This window comes from Mesoplodon mirus (genome assembly GCF_964341445.2).
Source record: "Mesoplodon mirus genome assembly, chromosome: 8".
NCBI lineage: Eukaryota > Metazoa > Chordata > Mammalia > Artiodactyla > Ziphiidae > Mesoplodon > Mesoplodon mirus.
Genome location: NC_138984.1, coordinates 98060739 through 98076113, shown reverse-complemented (window position 1 = coordinate 98076113; position 15375 = coordinate 98060739).

The following is a 15375-nucleotide window of genomic DNA, read 5'->3' as shown; positions in this document are numbered from 1 at the left end:
CTTCCATTCCCTGGCTATTGTAAATAGTGCTGCAATGAACATTGTGGTGAATGTGTCTTTGATTTATGGGTTCCTCTGGGTATCTGTCCAGAAGTGGGATTGCTGGATCATATGGTAATTCTATTTTTAGATTTCTAAGGAACCTCCATACTGTTCTCCATAGTGACTGTATCAATTTCCATTCCCACCAATGGTGGAAGAGGGTTCCTTTTGTCCACACCCTCCCCAGCATTTGTTGTTTGTAGATTTTCTGATGATGCCCATTCTAACAGGTGTGAGGTGATACGTCATTGTAGTTTTGATTTGCATTTCTCTAACAATTAGTGATGTTGAGCAGCTTTTCATGTGCGTCTTGTCCATCTCTGCATCTTCTCTGAAGAAATGCCTATTTAGATCTTCTACCCATTTTTCTATTGGGTTGTTTGTTTTTTTAATATTAAGCTGCATGAGCTGTTTATATATATTGGAGATTAAACCTTTGTCCATTGATTCGTTTGCAAATATTTTCTCCCATTCTGAGGGGTGCCTTTTTCCATTCCCATAGTTTAGCAAAAAAAAGAAAGAAAGAAAAAGAAGCAGAACAGAGATGTGCATAAAATATGCCTCTTGAAACTGTCGTTTTGAAATATCGACGTCTTTTAAAATTTTGGGTCGATATACGAACCCAGGATTTGTTTTCAGGGCAGGTGTCATTTACAGGCCTGCACTTATTTTGAATATCAACTGACCATTAGCGCTGGGCTTACAGCTGCTGTTGTGTGAAACGGCCACAAGGTGGCAGCAGTTCTCCTTTACCAAATCTGGTTACTAGGGCAACAGAGCCTCAATGGAAGTCGTGTTCTAGGTTGTAATTTCCAATGGAATGTGCCAGGAAAAAGCCCCTTAAGTTTGTCTCACGACTTCTTGTCCGTTTTTTTAATTTAATTTTTATTTCTGATCACAGCAAGTTTGATTACAATGTTTGGCTTGATGTAGATGTGCAAGATGTGGTTCTTTTGCACATCTACACATGTCTGTTCTTCCTGGGACCCTTTTTCCATGTACGTTATGACAGAATGTTGAGTAGTCTTCTCTTGGTATTCCATAGGTGTTTGGTGATTATATATTTCACCTGTGTTTGTCTATGTGTGTTAACCCCAATATCCTAATGTATCCAATCCTCACACCTTTCCAGTGGTGAACCATAAGTTTGTTTAATGAATCTGTGATTGCCCTTCTCTGTGGAAATATCTTCACTGGTATCAAGTTTTAGGTAACACCTATAAGTGATATCATACAATATGTGTCTTTCTCTTTCTGACTTACTACGAGTCACGTGATTACCTCTAGACTCATCTACGGTGCTGCAAATGGCATTGTGTCCTTTTCTTCCTCGGCTAATATTGTGTCTGTACATGTACCAGCTCTTCTTTGTCCACTCATCTGTTCATGGAGTTTTTGGTTGCTTCCATGTCATGGCTAGTGTAATGCTGTGGCAATGCACATTTACCTGCCTGTGTCTTTCCAATTCTGTCTTCTTAGGGTATAGGCCCAGGAGTGGGCCTGCTGGATCATATGGTAGCAAAATGTTTACCTTGTAGAGGCACCTCCATTCTGTTCTCATTAGTGGCTCTTACCAGGTTACGTGCCACTTAAAGTTTAAGGTTATGCTATTCTCCACAACACCTTCAGCATTTATTCTTTGTAGTATTTTTGTTGATGTTTATTCTGACTAGTGTGAGCTGACACCACTTTGTGGTTGGATTTTCATGCGTCTCATAATCCCTTGAAATTGAGCTTTCTCGCATGTCCTTATTTTCTTCAAACTGTGAGTACAGCTTACCTCTTCAAGTTGTTTTCGTGATGTATGTGTGACATTTAGAAATATTTTGGCCATTACCTCCCTGAAGACATTTTGAGGTCAGGTTTCATTTACAGCCCTCCAGTACTGGTGCATATGAAGTGACCCTTAGCACAGGTTTTAAAGCTGCTGTTGCAGGTAACGGCCAGAGGGCGGCAGCATTTCTGCTTTTCCCAATCTGGTAACTAGGGAAACAGACCATCCTGACAGTGGTGTTCCTAAGTTATATATTAGAGTGGAATGTGCCCCTAAAAGCTGATGTCTCCTTACTTATGTTTGCTTTATGAATTGAATTTATATTTTCCTTATTGGAGTCCTATTCCATTGTGTACATGGACCACTTCTTCTTTGTGCATTCCTCTGTTGATGGACATTTTCGTAGCTTCCAAGTATTGGCTATGTTAAATATTGCTGTAGTGCAGGATTGCCAGCCTGTGTATTTATTTTTCTGGCTGTACGTGGGCCTCTCATTGCCGTGGGCCCTCCCATTGCAGAGCACAGGCTCCGGACATGCAGGCCCAGCAGCCATAGCTCACGGGACCAGCCGCTCCACGGCATGTGGGATCTTCCGAAAGCGGGGCATGAACCCGTGTCCCCTGCATTGGCAGGCGGACTCTCAACCACTGCGCCACCAGTGAAGCCCAGCCTGTGTCTTTTTGATTCTCATCCTCTCAGGCGATAGGCCCAGCAGTGGGTATGCTTGATTGAATGGTAGCTCAGTATTTACCTTTCAAAGGCACCTCATTTTTGTTTTCATTACTGGCTCTTACAATGTCCCACGTTGAACCCAGGGTAGGCATTTCTCCAAAACCCCTTCAGCATTTATTGTTTGCAGAATTTTTGCCGATGGCCATTCTGACTGGTGTGAGCTGATAGGTTTTTGTCATTTGGATTTGCATATCTTTAATTATTCCTAATGTTCACCCTTTTTCCATGCCTTTTTAAATTTCTTGTACAGAAAAACAGAAAAAAACGGAGAGTACAATTAACCTCTTGAAATAGTCTTCTTGGATGGTTGTCCTCTTTTGAATTTTTTGGTCAATTTTCGACGCCAGGATTGTTTTTGAGGGCAGGTGTCCTTCACAGGCCTGCAATGAGTGTGAATATTTAGTGACCATTAGCACTGGGTTTAAAGCTGCTGTTGTGGGAAATGGCCACAAGGTGGCGGTATTTCTCCATTCCCAAATCTGGTTACTAGGGCAGCAGAGCCTTTCTGGGACCAATGGAATACAGAAGAAGGCATCATTGAAGTCTCATACGGAAAACCATGTCGTGGTGGATGGTAGAATGACCAGCAGTGTGTAGGAATTAGGAACTACTGGATGTATATCCTCGGTGACTTCACTGACTGTCCTGACATCCTTTACCAGGTCCCCAGCAGCCCACGGGGCTGAAGTGGTCAGGGCAATGCCAGGTTATGGAGCTCACCTGCGCAACTACCCAGCAGCCCATGGGGCTCTCGTGGTCAGGCCCCTCCCAGGATATGGGGCTCACCTGGGCAGGTCCCCAGCAGCCCACGGGGCTCTCATGGTCAGGCCACTCCCAGGTTATGGAGCTCACCTGTGCAACTACCCAGCAGCCCATGGGGCTCTCGTGATCAGGCCCCTCCCAGGATACGTAGCTCCCGTGGGCAGGTAGGACAGCAGGGCTGGGAACAGAGGAATCGTGCACATAGCCCTCATTTCAGAGCACCCCAGATGGCCTGTCTCTCAGAGCTGACACAGAGCACGTCAGAGCAGGACTTGAACTAACAAACAGCATCTCCGACAGGTCTGTGACCCTGGGCGTCACTCTGTGCGGCCTCCCTCTGCCTGGTCTTCCAGAGACTTCCACTGCAGACGGGGCTCCAGGCCTCTGTCTCCACCCATCACCCCTCCTCTCCCTGACTCCTGGGTTCCTCTCATTAAGAGAGTGTCTTCTTGAAGTTGTCTCCCACTCATGGGCCAGATAAAATGTTTAGAAAACAAGCCAGAGCTGCAGCCCCTTGTCTATCCTGACTCTTAGGAGCCCACACATGTGCCTTGGACCTGGCCGGTTCAGCGAGGTCCATTTTCTGCAATGTGAGCCCCTGAGGTTTGAGGATTGGCTGACCTGGGCAGCCTGACCCTGCCGGCCAGCCCTCCCCAGGTGTGCCTGTGTTGAGGTCAATATAAACACCACTCCAGGCAGCAAGAGGCACTGCAGGTATGCCTGACGCCATATTCTCTGCCCTGTCAGCAGTCTCGGGGCTGTGCTGGTGGGAGGGTGTGAGGGGCCACGGCTTTGTGGGTGGTCCGGTGTGAGTGGGGCTCTGCTGGAGATTCTGCAGGAGTTGCCAGGCTGCCACCTGCTAAAGAAGAGGATGTGTCACCCATACCTTCTGCTGGAATTTCTCCCCGGGCAGAGGTGAGGAAGGAAAAAAAGCAGTGGGGGCTGGGCCAGGAGGGGTATCTCAGGAAGGGAAATGGAAAGCTTCCAGAAGAGCGCCCGGAGCCAGGAGCATCCTGGCTGGCCTGCAGGCACCAAGTCGGCCTGCGTGCTGTCGCTGGTGTGGCTCCATGGCCCTTCCTCTAGGCTTTCAAGTCCTTGTACATATTCAGGTGTTTCACCTGGGAAGGGTGGGAAGAGTTCAGCAGCAGCTGGCCTGGGGCTCATCTCACGTTTACTCACAGACCCCTCGGCATGGTCCCCCAGCTTGGCAATGAGGACGTTCCTTGCGGGGGGCCTGCTGGCTGCATGGGAGATGATTCCCCACCTCTGACGAACTTCAGAATTGTTTACCACTGGAGCAAGTGCCCTGATAGCGTTTTCCTCTGTATAACTGGTGGGTTCTGTTTTTTTTTTTTTCTTTTTTGGTTCAAGGTAGATTTTATTTCTCTTTTATGTATTTATAGATATAAGCATGGAAATAATTCATTCCTATAAATACATCTGTGTGAAGGGAAGAACTTTTTTCTGTTTTATTTTTAAACTTTGTTTTTGGAAATTTTGAAATTTAATTTATTTTTTTATACAGCAGGTTATTATTAGTTATCTAATTTATGCATATACATGTATACAGGTCAATCCTAATCTCCCAACTCATCCCACCACCACCACCCCATAGCTTCCCCCACTTGGTGTCCATACGTTTGTTCTCTACCTCTGTGTCTCTATTTCTGCCCTGCAAACCGGTTCATCTGTACCATTTTCTAGATTCCATATATATGCATTAATATACAATATTTGTTTTTCTGTTTCTGACTTACTTCACTCTGTATGACAGTCTCTAGATCCATCGACGTCTCTACAAAAGACGGAGTTTCATTCCTTTGTATGGCTGAGTAATATTCCATTTTATATATGTACCACATCTTTATCCATTCGTCTGTCTGTGGGCATTTAGGTTGCTTCCATTACCTGGCTATTGTAAATAGTGCTGCAATGAACATTGTGGTGAATGTGTCTTTGATTTATGGGTTCCTCTGGGTATCTGTCCAGAAGTGGGATTGCTGGATCATATGGTAATTCTATTTTTAGATTTTTAAGGAACCTCCATACTGTTCTCCATAGTGACTGTATCAATTTCCATTCCCACCAATGGTGGAAGAGGGTTCCTTTTGTCCACACCCTCCCCAGCATTTGTTGTTTGTAGATTTTCTGATGATGCCCATTCTAACAGGTGTGAGGTGATACGTCATTGTAGTTTTGATTTGCATTTCTCTAACAATTAGTGATGTTGAGCAGCTTTTCATGTGCGTCTTGTCCATCTCTGCATCTTCTCTGAAGAAATGCCTATTTAGATCTTCTACCCATTTTTCTATTGGGTTGTTTGTTTTTTTTAACATTAAGCTGCATGAGCTGTTTATATATATTGGAGATTAAACCTTTGTCCATTGATGCGTTTGCAAATATTTTCTCCCATTCTGAGGGGTGCCTTTTTCCATTCCCGTATTTTAGCAAAAAAAAGAAAGAAAGAAAAAGAAGCAGAACAGAGATGTGCATAAAATATGCCTCTTGAAACTATCGTTTTGAAATATCGACGTCTTTTAAAATTTTGGGTCGATATACGAACCCAGGATTTGTTTTCAGGGCAGGTGTCATTTACAGGCCTGCACTTATTTTGAATATCAACTGACCATTAGCGCTGGGCTTACAGCTGCTGTTGTGTGAAACGGCCACAAGGTGGCAGCAGTTCTCCTTTACCAAATCTGGTTACTAGGGCAACAGAGCCTCAATGGAAGTCGTGTTCTAGGTTGTAATTTCCAATGGAATGTGCCAGGAAAAAGCCCCTTAAGTTTGTCTCACGACTTCTTGTCCGTTTTGTTAATTTAATTTTTATTTCTGATCACAGCAAGTTTGATTACAATGTTTGGCTTGATGTAGATGTGCAAGATGTGGTTCTTTTGCACATCTACACATGTCTGTTCTTCCTGGGGCCCTTTTTCCATGTACGTTATGACAGAATGTTGAGTAGTCTTCTCTTGGTATTCCATAGGTGTTTGGTGATTATATATTTCACCTGTGTTTGTCTATGTGTGTTAACCCCAATATCCTAATGTATCCAATCCTCACACCTTTCCAGTGGTGAACCATAAGTTTGTTTAATGAATCTGTGATTGCCCTTCTCTGTGGAAATATCTTCACTGGTATCAAGTTTTAGGTAACACCTATAAGTGATATCATACGATATGTGTCTTTCTCTTTCTGACTTACTACGAGTCACGTGATTACCTCTAGACTCATCTACGGTGCTGCAAATGGCATTGTGTCCTTTTCTTCCTCGGCTAATATTGTGTCTGTACATGTACCAGCTCTTCTTTGTCCACTCATCTGTTCATGGAGTTTTTGGTTGCTTCCATGTCATGGCTAGTGTAACGCTGTGGCAATGCACATTTACCTGCCTGTGTCTTTCCAATTCTGTCTTCTTAGGGTATAGGCCCAGGAGTGGGCCTGCTGGATCATATGGTAGCAAAATGTTTACCTTGTAGAGGCACCTCCATTCTGTTCTCATTAGTGGCTCTTACCAGGTTACGTGCCACTTAAAGTTTAAGGTTATGCTATTCTCCACAACACCTTCAGCATTTATTCTTTGTAGTATTTTTGTTGATGTTTATTCTGACTAGTGTGAGCTGACACCACTTTGTGGTTGGATTTTCATGCGTCTCATAATCCCTTGAAATTGAGCTTTCTCGCATGTCCTTATTTTCTTCAAACTGTGAGTACAGCTTACCTCTTCAAGTTGTTTTCGTGATGTATGTGTGACATTTAGAAATATTTTGGCCATTACCTCCCTGAAGACATTTTGAGGTCAGGTTTCATTTACAGCCCTCCAGTACTGGTGCATATGAAGTGACCCTTAGCACAGGTTTTAAAGCTGCTGTTGCAGGTAACGGCCAGAGGGCGGCAGCATTTCTGCTTTTCCCAATCTGGTAACTAGGGAAACAGACCATCCTGACAGTGGTGTTCCTAAGTTATATATTAGAGTGGAATGTGCCCCTAAAAGCTGATGTCTCCTTACTTATGTTTGCTTTATGAATTGAATTTATATTTTCCTTATTGGAGTCCTATTCCATTGTGTACATGGACCACTTCTTCTTTGTGCATTCCTCTGTTGATGGACATTTTCGTAGCTTCCAAGTATTGGCTATGTTAAATATTGCTGTAGTGCAGGATTGCCAGCCTGTGTATTTATTTTTCTGGCTGTACGTGGGCCTCTCATTGCCGTGGGCCCTCCCATTGCAGAGCACAGGCTCCGGACATGCAGGCCCAGCAGCCAAAGCTCACGGGACCAGCCGCTCCACGGCATGTGGGATCTTCCGAAAGCGGGGCATGAACCCGTGTCCCCTGCATTGGCAGGCGGACTCTCAACCACTGTGCCACCAGTGAAGCCCAGCCTGTGTCTTTTTGATTCTCATCCTCTCAGGCGATAGGCCCAGCAGTGGGTATGCTTGATTGAATGGTAGCTCAGTATTTACCTTTCAAAGGCACCTCATTTTTGTTTTCATTACTGGCTCTTACAATGTCCCACGTTGAACCCAGGGTAGGCATTTCTCCAAAACCCCTTCAGCATTTATTGTTTGCAGAATTTTTGCCGATGGCCATTCTGACTGGTGTGAGCTGATAGGTTTTTGTCATTTGGATTTGCATATCTTTAATTATTCCTAATGTTCACCCTTTTTCCATGCCTTTTTAAATTTCTTGTACAGAAAAACAGAAAAAAACGGAGAGTACAATTAACCTCTTGAAATAGTCTTCTTGGATGGTTGTCCTCTTTTGAATTTTTTGGTCAATTTTCGACGCCAGGATTGTTTTTGAGGGCAGGTGTCCTTCACAGGCCTGCAATGAGTGTGAATATTTAGTGACCATTAGCACTGGGTTTAAAGCTGCTGTTGTGGGAAATGGCCACAAGGTGGCGGTATTTCTCCATTCCCAAATCTGGTTACTAGGGCAGCAGAGCCTTTCTGGGACCAATGGAATACAGAAGAAGGCATCATTGAAGTCTCATACGGAAAACCATGTCGTGGTGGATGGTAGAATGACCAGCAGTGTGTAGGAATTAGGAACTACTGGATGTATATCCTCGGTGACTTCACTGACTGTCCTGACATCCTTTACCAGGTCCCCAGCAGCCCACGGGGCTGAAGTGGTCAGGGCAATGCCAGGTTATGGAGCTCACCTGCGCAACTACCCAGCAGCCCATGGGGCTCTCGTGGTCAGGCCCCTCCCAGGATATGGGGCTCACCTGGGCAGGTCCCCAGCAGCCCACGGGGCTCTCATGGTCAGGCCACTCCCAGGTTATGGAGCTCACCTGTGCAACTACCCAGCAGCCCATGGGGCTCTCGTGATCAGGCCCCTCCCAGGATACGTAGCTCCCGTGGGCAGGTAGGACAGCAGGGCTGGGAACAGAGGAATCGTGCACATAGCCCTCATTTCAGAGCACCCCAGATGGCCTGTCTCTCAGAGCTGACACAGAGCACGTCAGAGCAGGACTTGAACTAACAAACAGCATCTCCGACAGGTCTGTGACCCTGGGCGTCACTCTGTGCGGCCTCCCTCTGCCTGGTCTTCCAGAGACTTCCACTGCAGACGGGGCTCCAGGCCTCTGTCTCCACCCATCACCCCTCCTCTCCCTGACTCCTGGGTTCCTCTCATTAAGAGAGTGTCTTCTTGAAGTTGTCTCCCACTCATGGGCCAGATAAAATGTTTAGAAAACAAGCCAGAGCTGCAGCCCCTTGTCTATCCTGACTCTTAGGAGCCCACACCTGTTCCTTGGACCTGGCCGGTTCAGCGAGGTCCATTTTCTGCAATGTGAGCCCCTGAGGTTTGAGGATTGGCTGACCTGGGCAGCCTGACCCTGCCGGCCAGCCCTGCCCAGGTGTGCCTGTGTTGAGGTCAATATAAACACCACCCCAGGCAGCAAGAGGCACTGCAGGTATGCCTGACGCCATATTCTCTGCCCTGTCAGCAGTCTCGGGGCTGTGCTGGTGGAAGGGTGTGAGGGGCCACGGCTTTGTGGGTGGTCCGGTGTGAGTGGGGCTCTGCTGGAGATTCTGCAGGAGTTGCCAGGCTGCCACCTGCTAAAGAAGAGGATGTGTCACCCATACCTTCCGCTGGAATTTCTCCCCGGGCAGAGGTGAGGAAGGAAAAAAAGCAGTGGGGGCTGGGCCAGGAGGGGTATCTCAGGCAGGGAAATGGAAAGCTTCCAGAAGAGCGCCCGGAGCCAGGAGCATCCTGGCTGGCCTGCAGGCACCAAGTCGGCCTGCGTGCTGTCGCTGGTGTGGCTCCATGGCCCTTCCTCTAGGCTTTCAAGTCCTTGTACATATTCAGGTGTTTCACCTGGGAAGGGTGGGAAGAGTTCAGCAGCAGCTGGCCTGGGGCTCATCTCACGTTTACTCACAGACCCCTCGGCATGGTCCCCCAGCTTGGCAATGAGGACGTTCCTTGCGGGGGGCCTGCTGGCTGCATGGGAGATGATTCCCCACCTCTGACGAACTTCAGAATTGTTTACCACTGGAGCAAGTGCCCTGATAGCGTTTTCCTCTGTATAACTGGTGGGTTCTGTTTTTTTTTTTTTCTTTTTTGGTTCAAGGTAGATTTTATTTCTCTTTTATGTATTTATAGATATAAGCATGGAAATAATTCATTCCTATAAATACATCTGTGTGAAGGGAAGAACTTTTTTCTGTTTTATTTTTAAACTTTGTTTTTGGAAATTTTGAAATTTAATTTATTTTTTTATACAGCAGGTTATTATTAGTTATCTAATTTATGCATATACATGTATACAGGTCAATCCTAATCTCCCAACTCATCCCACCACCACCACCCCATAGCTTCCCCCACTTGGTGTCCATACGTTTGTTCTCTACCTCTGTGTCTCTATTTCTGCCCTGCAAACCGGTTCATCTGTACCATTTTCTAGATTCCATATATATGCATTAATATACAATATTTGTTTTTCTGTTTCTGACTTACTTCACTCTGTATGACAGTCTCTAGATCCATCGACGTCTCTACAAAAGACACAGTTTCATTCCTTTGTATGGCTGAGTAATATTCCATTTTATATATGTACCACATCTTTATCCATTCGTCTGTCTGTGGGCATTTAGGTTGCTTCCATTACCTGGCTATTGTAAATAGTGCTGCAATGAACATTGTGGTGAATGTGTCTTTGATTTATGGGTTCCTCTGGGTATCTGTCCAGAAGTGGGATTGCTGGATCATATGGTAATTCTATTTTTAGATTTTTAAGGAACCTCCATACTGTTCTCCATAGTGACTGTATCAATTTCCATTCCCACCAATGGTGGAAGAGGGTTCCTTTTGTCCACACCCTCCCCAGCATTTGTTGTTTGTAGATTTTCTGATGATGCCCATTCTAACAGGTGTGAGGTGATACGTCATGGTAGTTTTGATTTGCATTTCTCTAACAATTAGTGATGTTGAGCAGCTTTTCATGTGCGTCTTGTCCATCTCTGCATCTTCTCTGAAGAAATGCCTATTTAGATCTTCTACCCATTTTTCTATTGGGTTGTTTGTTTTTTTTAATATTAAGCTGCATGAGCTGTTTATATATATTGGAGATTAAACCTTTGTCCATTGATGCGTTTGCAAATATTTTCTCCCATTCTGAGGGGTGCCTTTTTCCATTCCCGTATTTTAGCAAAAAAAAGAAAGAAAGAAAAAGAAGCAGAACAGAGATGTGCATAAAATATGCCTCTTGAAACTGTCGTTTTGAAATATCGACGTCTTTTAAAATTTTGGGTCGATATACGAACCCAGGATTTGTTTTCAGGGCAGGTGTCATTTACAGGCCTGCACTTATTTTGAATATCAACTGACCATTAGCGCTGGGCTTACAGCTGCTGTTGTGTGAAACGGCCACAAGGTGGCAGCAGTTCTCCTTTACCAAATCTGGTTACTAGGGCAACAGAGCCTCAATGGAAGTCGTGTTCTTGGTTGTAATTTCCAATGGAATGTGCCAGGAAAAAGCCCCTTAAGTTTGTCTCACGACTTCTTGTCCGTTTTGTTAATTTAATTTTTATTTCTGATCACAGCAAGTTTGATTACAATGTTTGGCTTGATGTAGATGTGCAAGATGTGGTTCTTTTGCACATCTACACATGTCTGTTCTTCCTGGGACCCTTTTTCCATGTACGTTATGACAGAATGTTGAGTAGTCTTCTCTTGGTATTCCATAGGTGTTTGGTGATTATATATTTCACCTGTGTTTGTCTATGTGTGTTAACCCCAATATCCTAATGTATCCAATCCTCACACCTTTCCAGTGGTGAACCATAAGTTTGTTTAATGAATCTGTGATTGCCCTTCTCTGTGGAAATATCTTCACTGGTATCAAGTTTTAGGTAACACCTATAAGTGATATCATACGATATGTGTCTTTCTCTTTCTGACTTACTACGAGTCACGTGATTACCTCTAGACTCATCTACGGTGCTGCAAATGGCATTGTGTCCTTTTCTTCCTCGGCTAATATTGTGTCTGTACATGTACCAGCTCTTCTTTGTCCACTCATCTGTTCATGGAGTTTTTGGTTGCTTCCATGTCATGGCTAGTGTAACGCTGTGGCAATGCACATTTACCTGCCTGTGTCTTTCCAATTCTGTCTTCTTAGGGTATAGGCCCAGGAGTGGGCCTGCTGGATCATATGGTAGCAAAATGTTTACCTTGTAGAGGCACCTCCATTCTGTTCTCATTAGTGGCTCTTACCAGGTTACGTGCCACTTAAAGTTTAAGGTTATGCTATTCTCCACAACACCTTCAGCATTTATTCTTTGTAGTATTTTTGTTGATGTTTATTCTGACTAGTGTGAGCTGACACCACTTTGTGGTTGGATTTTCATGCGTCTCATAATCCCTTGAAATTGAGCTTTCTCGCATGTCCTTATTTTCTTCAAACTGTGAGTACAGCTTACCTCTTCAAGTTGTTTTCGTGATGTATGTGTGACATTTAGAAATATTTTGGCCATTACCTCCCTGAAGACATTTTGAGGTCAGGTTTCATTTACAGCCCTCCAGTACTGGTGCATATGAAGTGACCCTTAGCACAGGTTTTAAAGCTGCTGTTGCAGGTAACGGCCAGAGGGCGGCAGCATTTCTGCTTTTCCGAATCTGGTAACTAGGGAAACAGACCATCCTGACAGTGGTGTTCCTAAGTTATATATTAGAGTGGAATGTGCCCCTAAAAGCTGATGTCTCCTTACTTATGTTTGCTTTATGAATTGAATTTATATTTTCCTTATTGGAGTCCTATTCCATTGTGTACATGGACCACTTCTTCTTTGTGCATTCCTCTGTTGATGGACATTTTCGTAGCTTCCAAGTATTGGCTATGTTAAATATTGCTGTAGTGCAGGATTGCCAGCCTGTGTATTTATTTTTCTGGCTGTACGTGGGCCTCTCATTGACGTGGGCCCTCCCATTGCAGAGCACAGGCTCCGGACATGCAGGCCCAGCAGCCATAGCTCACGGGACCAGCCGCTCCACGGCATGTGGGATCTTCCGAAAGCGGGGCATGAACCCGTGTCCCCTGCATTGGCAGGCGGACTCTCAACCACTGTGCCACCAGTGAAGCCCAGCCTGTGTCTTTTTGATTCTCATCCTCTCAGGCGATAGGCCCAGCAGTGGGTATGCTTGATTGAATGGTAGCTCAGTATTTACCTTTCAAAGGCACCTCATTTTTGTTTTCATTACTGGCTCTTACAATGTCCCACGTTGAACCCAGGGTAGGCATTTCTCCAAAACCCCTTCAGCATTTATTGTTTGCAGAATTTTTGCCGATGGCCATTCTGACTGGTGTGAGCTGATAGGTTTTTGTCATTTGGATTTGCATATCTTTAATTATTCCTAATGTTCACCCTTTTTCCATGCCTTTTTAAATTTCTTGTACAGATAAACAGATAAAAACGGAGAGTACAATTAACCTCTTGAAATAGTCTTCTTGGATGGTTGTCCTCTTTTGAATTTTTTGGTCAATTTTCGACGCCAGGATTGTTTTTGAGGGCAGGTGTCATTCACAGGCCTGCAATGAGTGTGAATATTTAGTGACCATTAGCACTGGGTTTAAAGCTGCTGTTGTGGGAAATGGCCACAAGGTGGCGGTATTTCTCCATCCCCAAATCTGGTTACTAGGGCAGCAGAGCCTTTCTGGGACCAATGGAATACAGAAGAAGGCATCATTGAAGTCTAATACAGAAAACCATGTCGTGGTGGATGGTAGAATGACCAGCAGTGTGTAGGAATTAGGAACTACTGGATGTATATCCTCGGTGATTTCACTGACTGTCCTGATATCCTTTACCAGGTCCCCAGCAGCCCACGGGGCTGACGTGGTCAGGGCAAGGCCAGGTTATGGAGCTCACCTGCGCAACTACCCAGCAGCCCATGGGGCTCTCGTGGTCAGGCCCCTCCCAGGATATGGGGCTCACCTGGGAAGGTCCCCAGCAGCCCACGGGGCTCTCATGGTCAGGCCACTCCCAGCTTATGGAGCTCACCTGTGCAACTACCCAGCAGCCCATGGGGCTCTCGTGATCAGGCCCCTCCCAGGATACGTAGCTCCCATGGGCAGGTAGGACAGCAGGGCTGGGAACAGAGGAATCGTGCACATAGCCCTCATTTCAGAGCACCCCAGATGGCCTGTCTCTCAGAGCTGACACAGAGCACGTCAGAGCAGGACTTGAACTAACAAACAGCATCTCCGACAGGTCTGTGACCCTGGGCGTCACTCTGTGCGGCCTCCCTCTGCCTGGTCTTCCAGAGACTTCCACTGCAGACGGGGCTCCAGGCCTCTGTCTCCACCCATCACCCCTCCTCTCCCTGACTCCTGGGTTCCTCTCATTAAGAGAGTGTCTTCTTGAAGTTGTCTCCCACTCATGGGCCAGATAAAATGTTTAGAAAACAAGCCAGAGCTGCAGCCCCTTGTCTATCCTGACTCTTAGGAGACCACACCTGTTCCTTGGACCTGGCCGGTTCAGCGAGGTCCATTTTCTGCAATGTGAGCCCCTGAGGTTTGAGGATTGGCTGACCTGGGCAGCCTGACCCTGCCGGCCAGCCCTCCCCAGGTGTGCCTGTGTTGAGGTCAATATAAACACCACTCCAGGCAGCAAGGGGCACTGCAGGTATGCCTGACGCCATATTCTCTGCCCTGTCAGCAGTCTCGGGGCTGTGCTGGTGGGAGGGTGTGAGGGGCCACGGCTTTGTGGGTGGTCCGGTGTGAGTGGGGCTCTGCTGGAGATTCTGCAGGAGTTGCCAGGCTGCCACCTGCTAAAGAAGAGGATGTGTCACCCATACCTTCTGCTGGAATTTCTCCCCGGGCAGAGGTGAGGAAGGAAAAAAAGCAGTGGGGGCTGGGCCAGGAGGGGTATCTCAGGCAGGGAAATGGAAAGCTTCCAGAAGAGCGCCCGGAGCCAGGAGCATCCTGGCTGGCCTGCAGGCACCAAGTCGGCCTGCGTGCTGTCGCTGCTGTGGCTCCATGGCCCTTCCTCTAGGCTTTCAAGTCCTTGTACATATTCAGGTGTTTCACCTGGGAAGGGTGGGAAGAGTTCAGCAGCAGCTGGCCTGGGGCTCATCTCACGTTTACTCACAGACCCCTCGGCATGGTCCCCCAGCTTGGCAATGAGGACGTTCCTTGCGGGGGGCCTGCTGGCTGCATGGGAGATGATTCCCCACCTCTGACGAACTTCAGAATTGTTTACCACTGAAGCAAGTGCCGTGATAGCGTTTTCCTCTGTATAACTGGTGGGTTCTGTTTTTTTCTTTTTTTTTGGTTCAAGGTAGATTTTATTTCTCTTTTATGTATTTATAGATATAAGCATGGAAATAATTCATTCCTATAAATACATCTGTGTGAAGGGAAGAACTCTTTTCTGTTTTATTTTTAAAGTTTGTTTTTGGAAATTTTGAAATTTAATTTATTTTTTTTATACAGCAGGTTATTATTAGTTATCTATTTTATGCATATACATGTATACAGGTCAATCCCAATCTCCCAACTCATCCCACCACCACCACCCCATAGCTTCCCCCACTTGGTGTCCATACGTTTGTTCTCT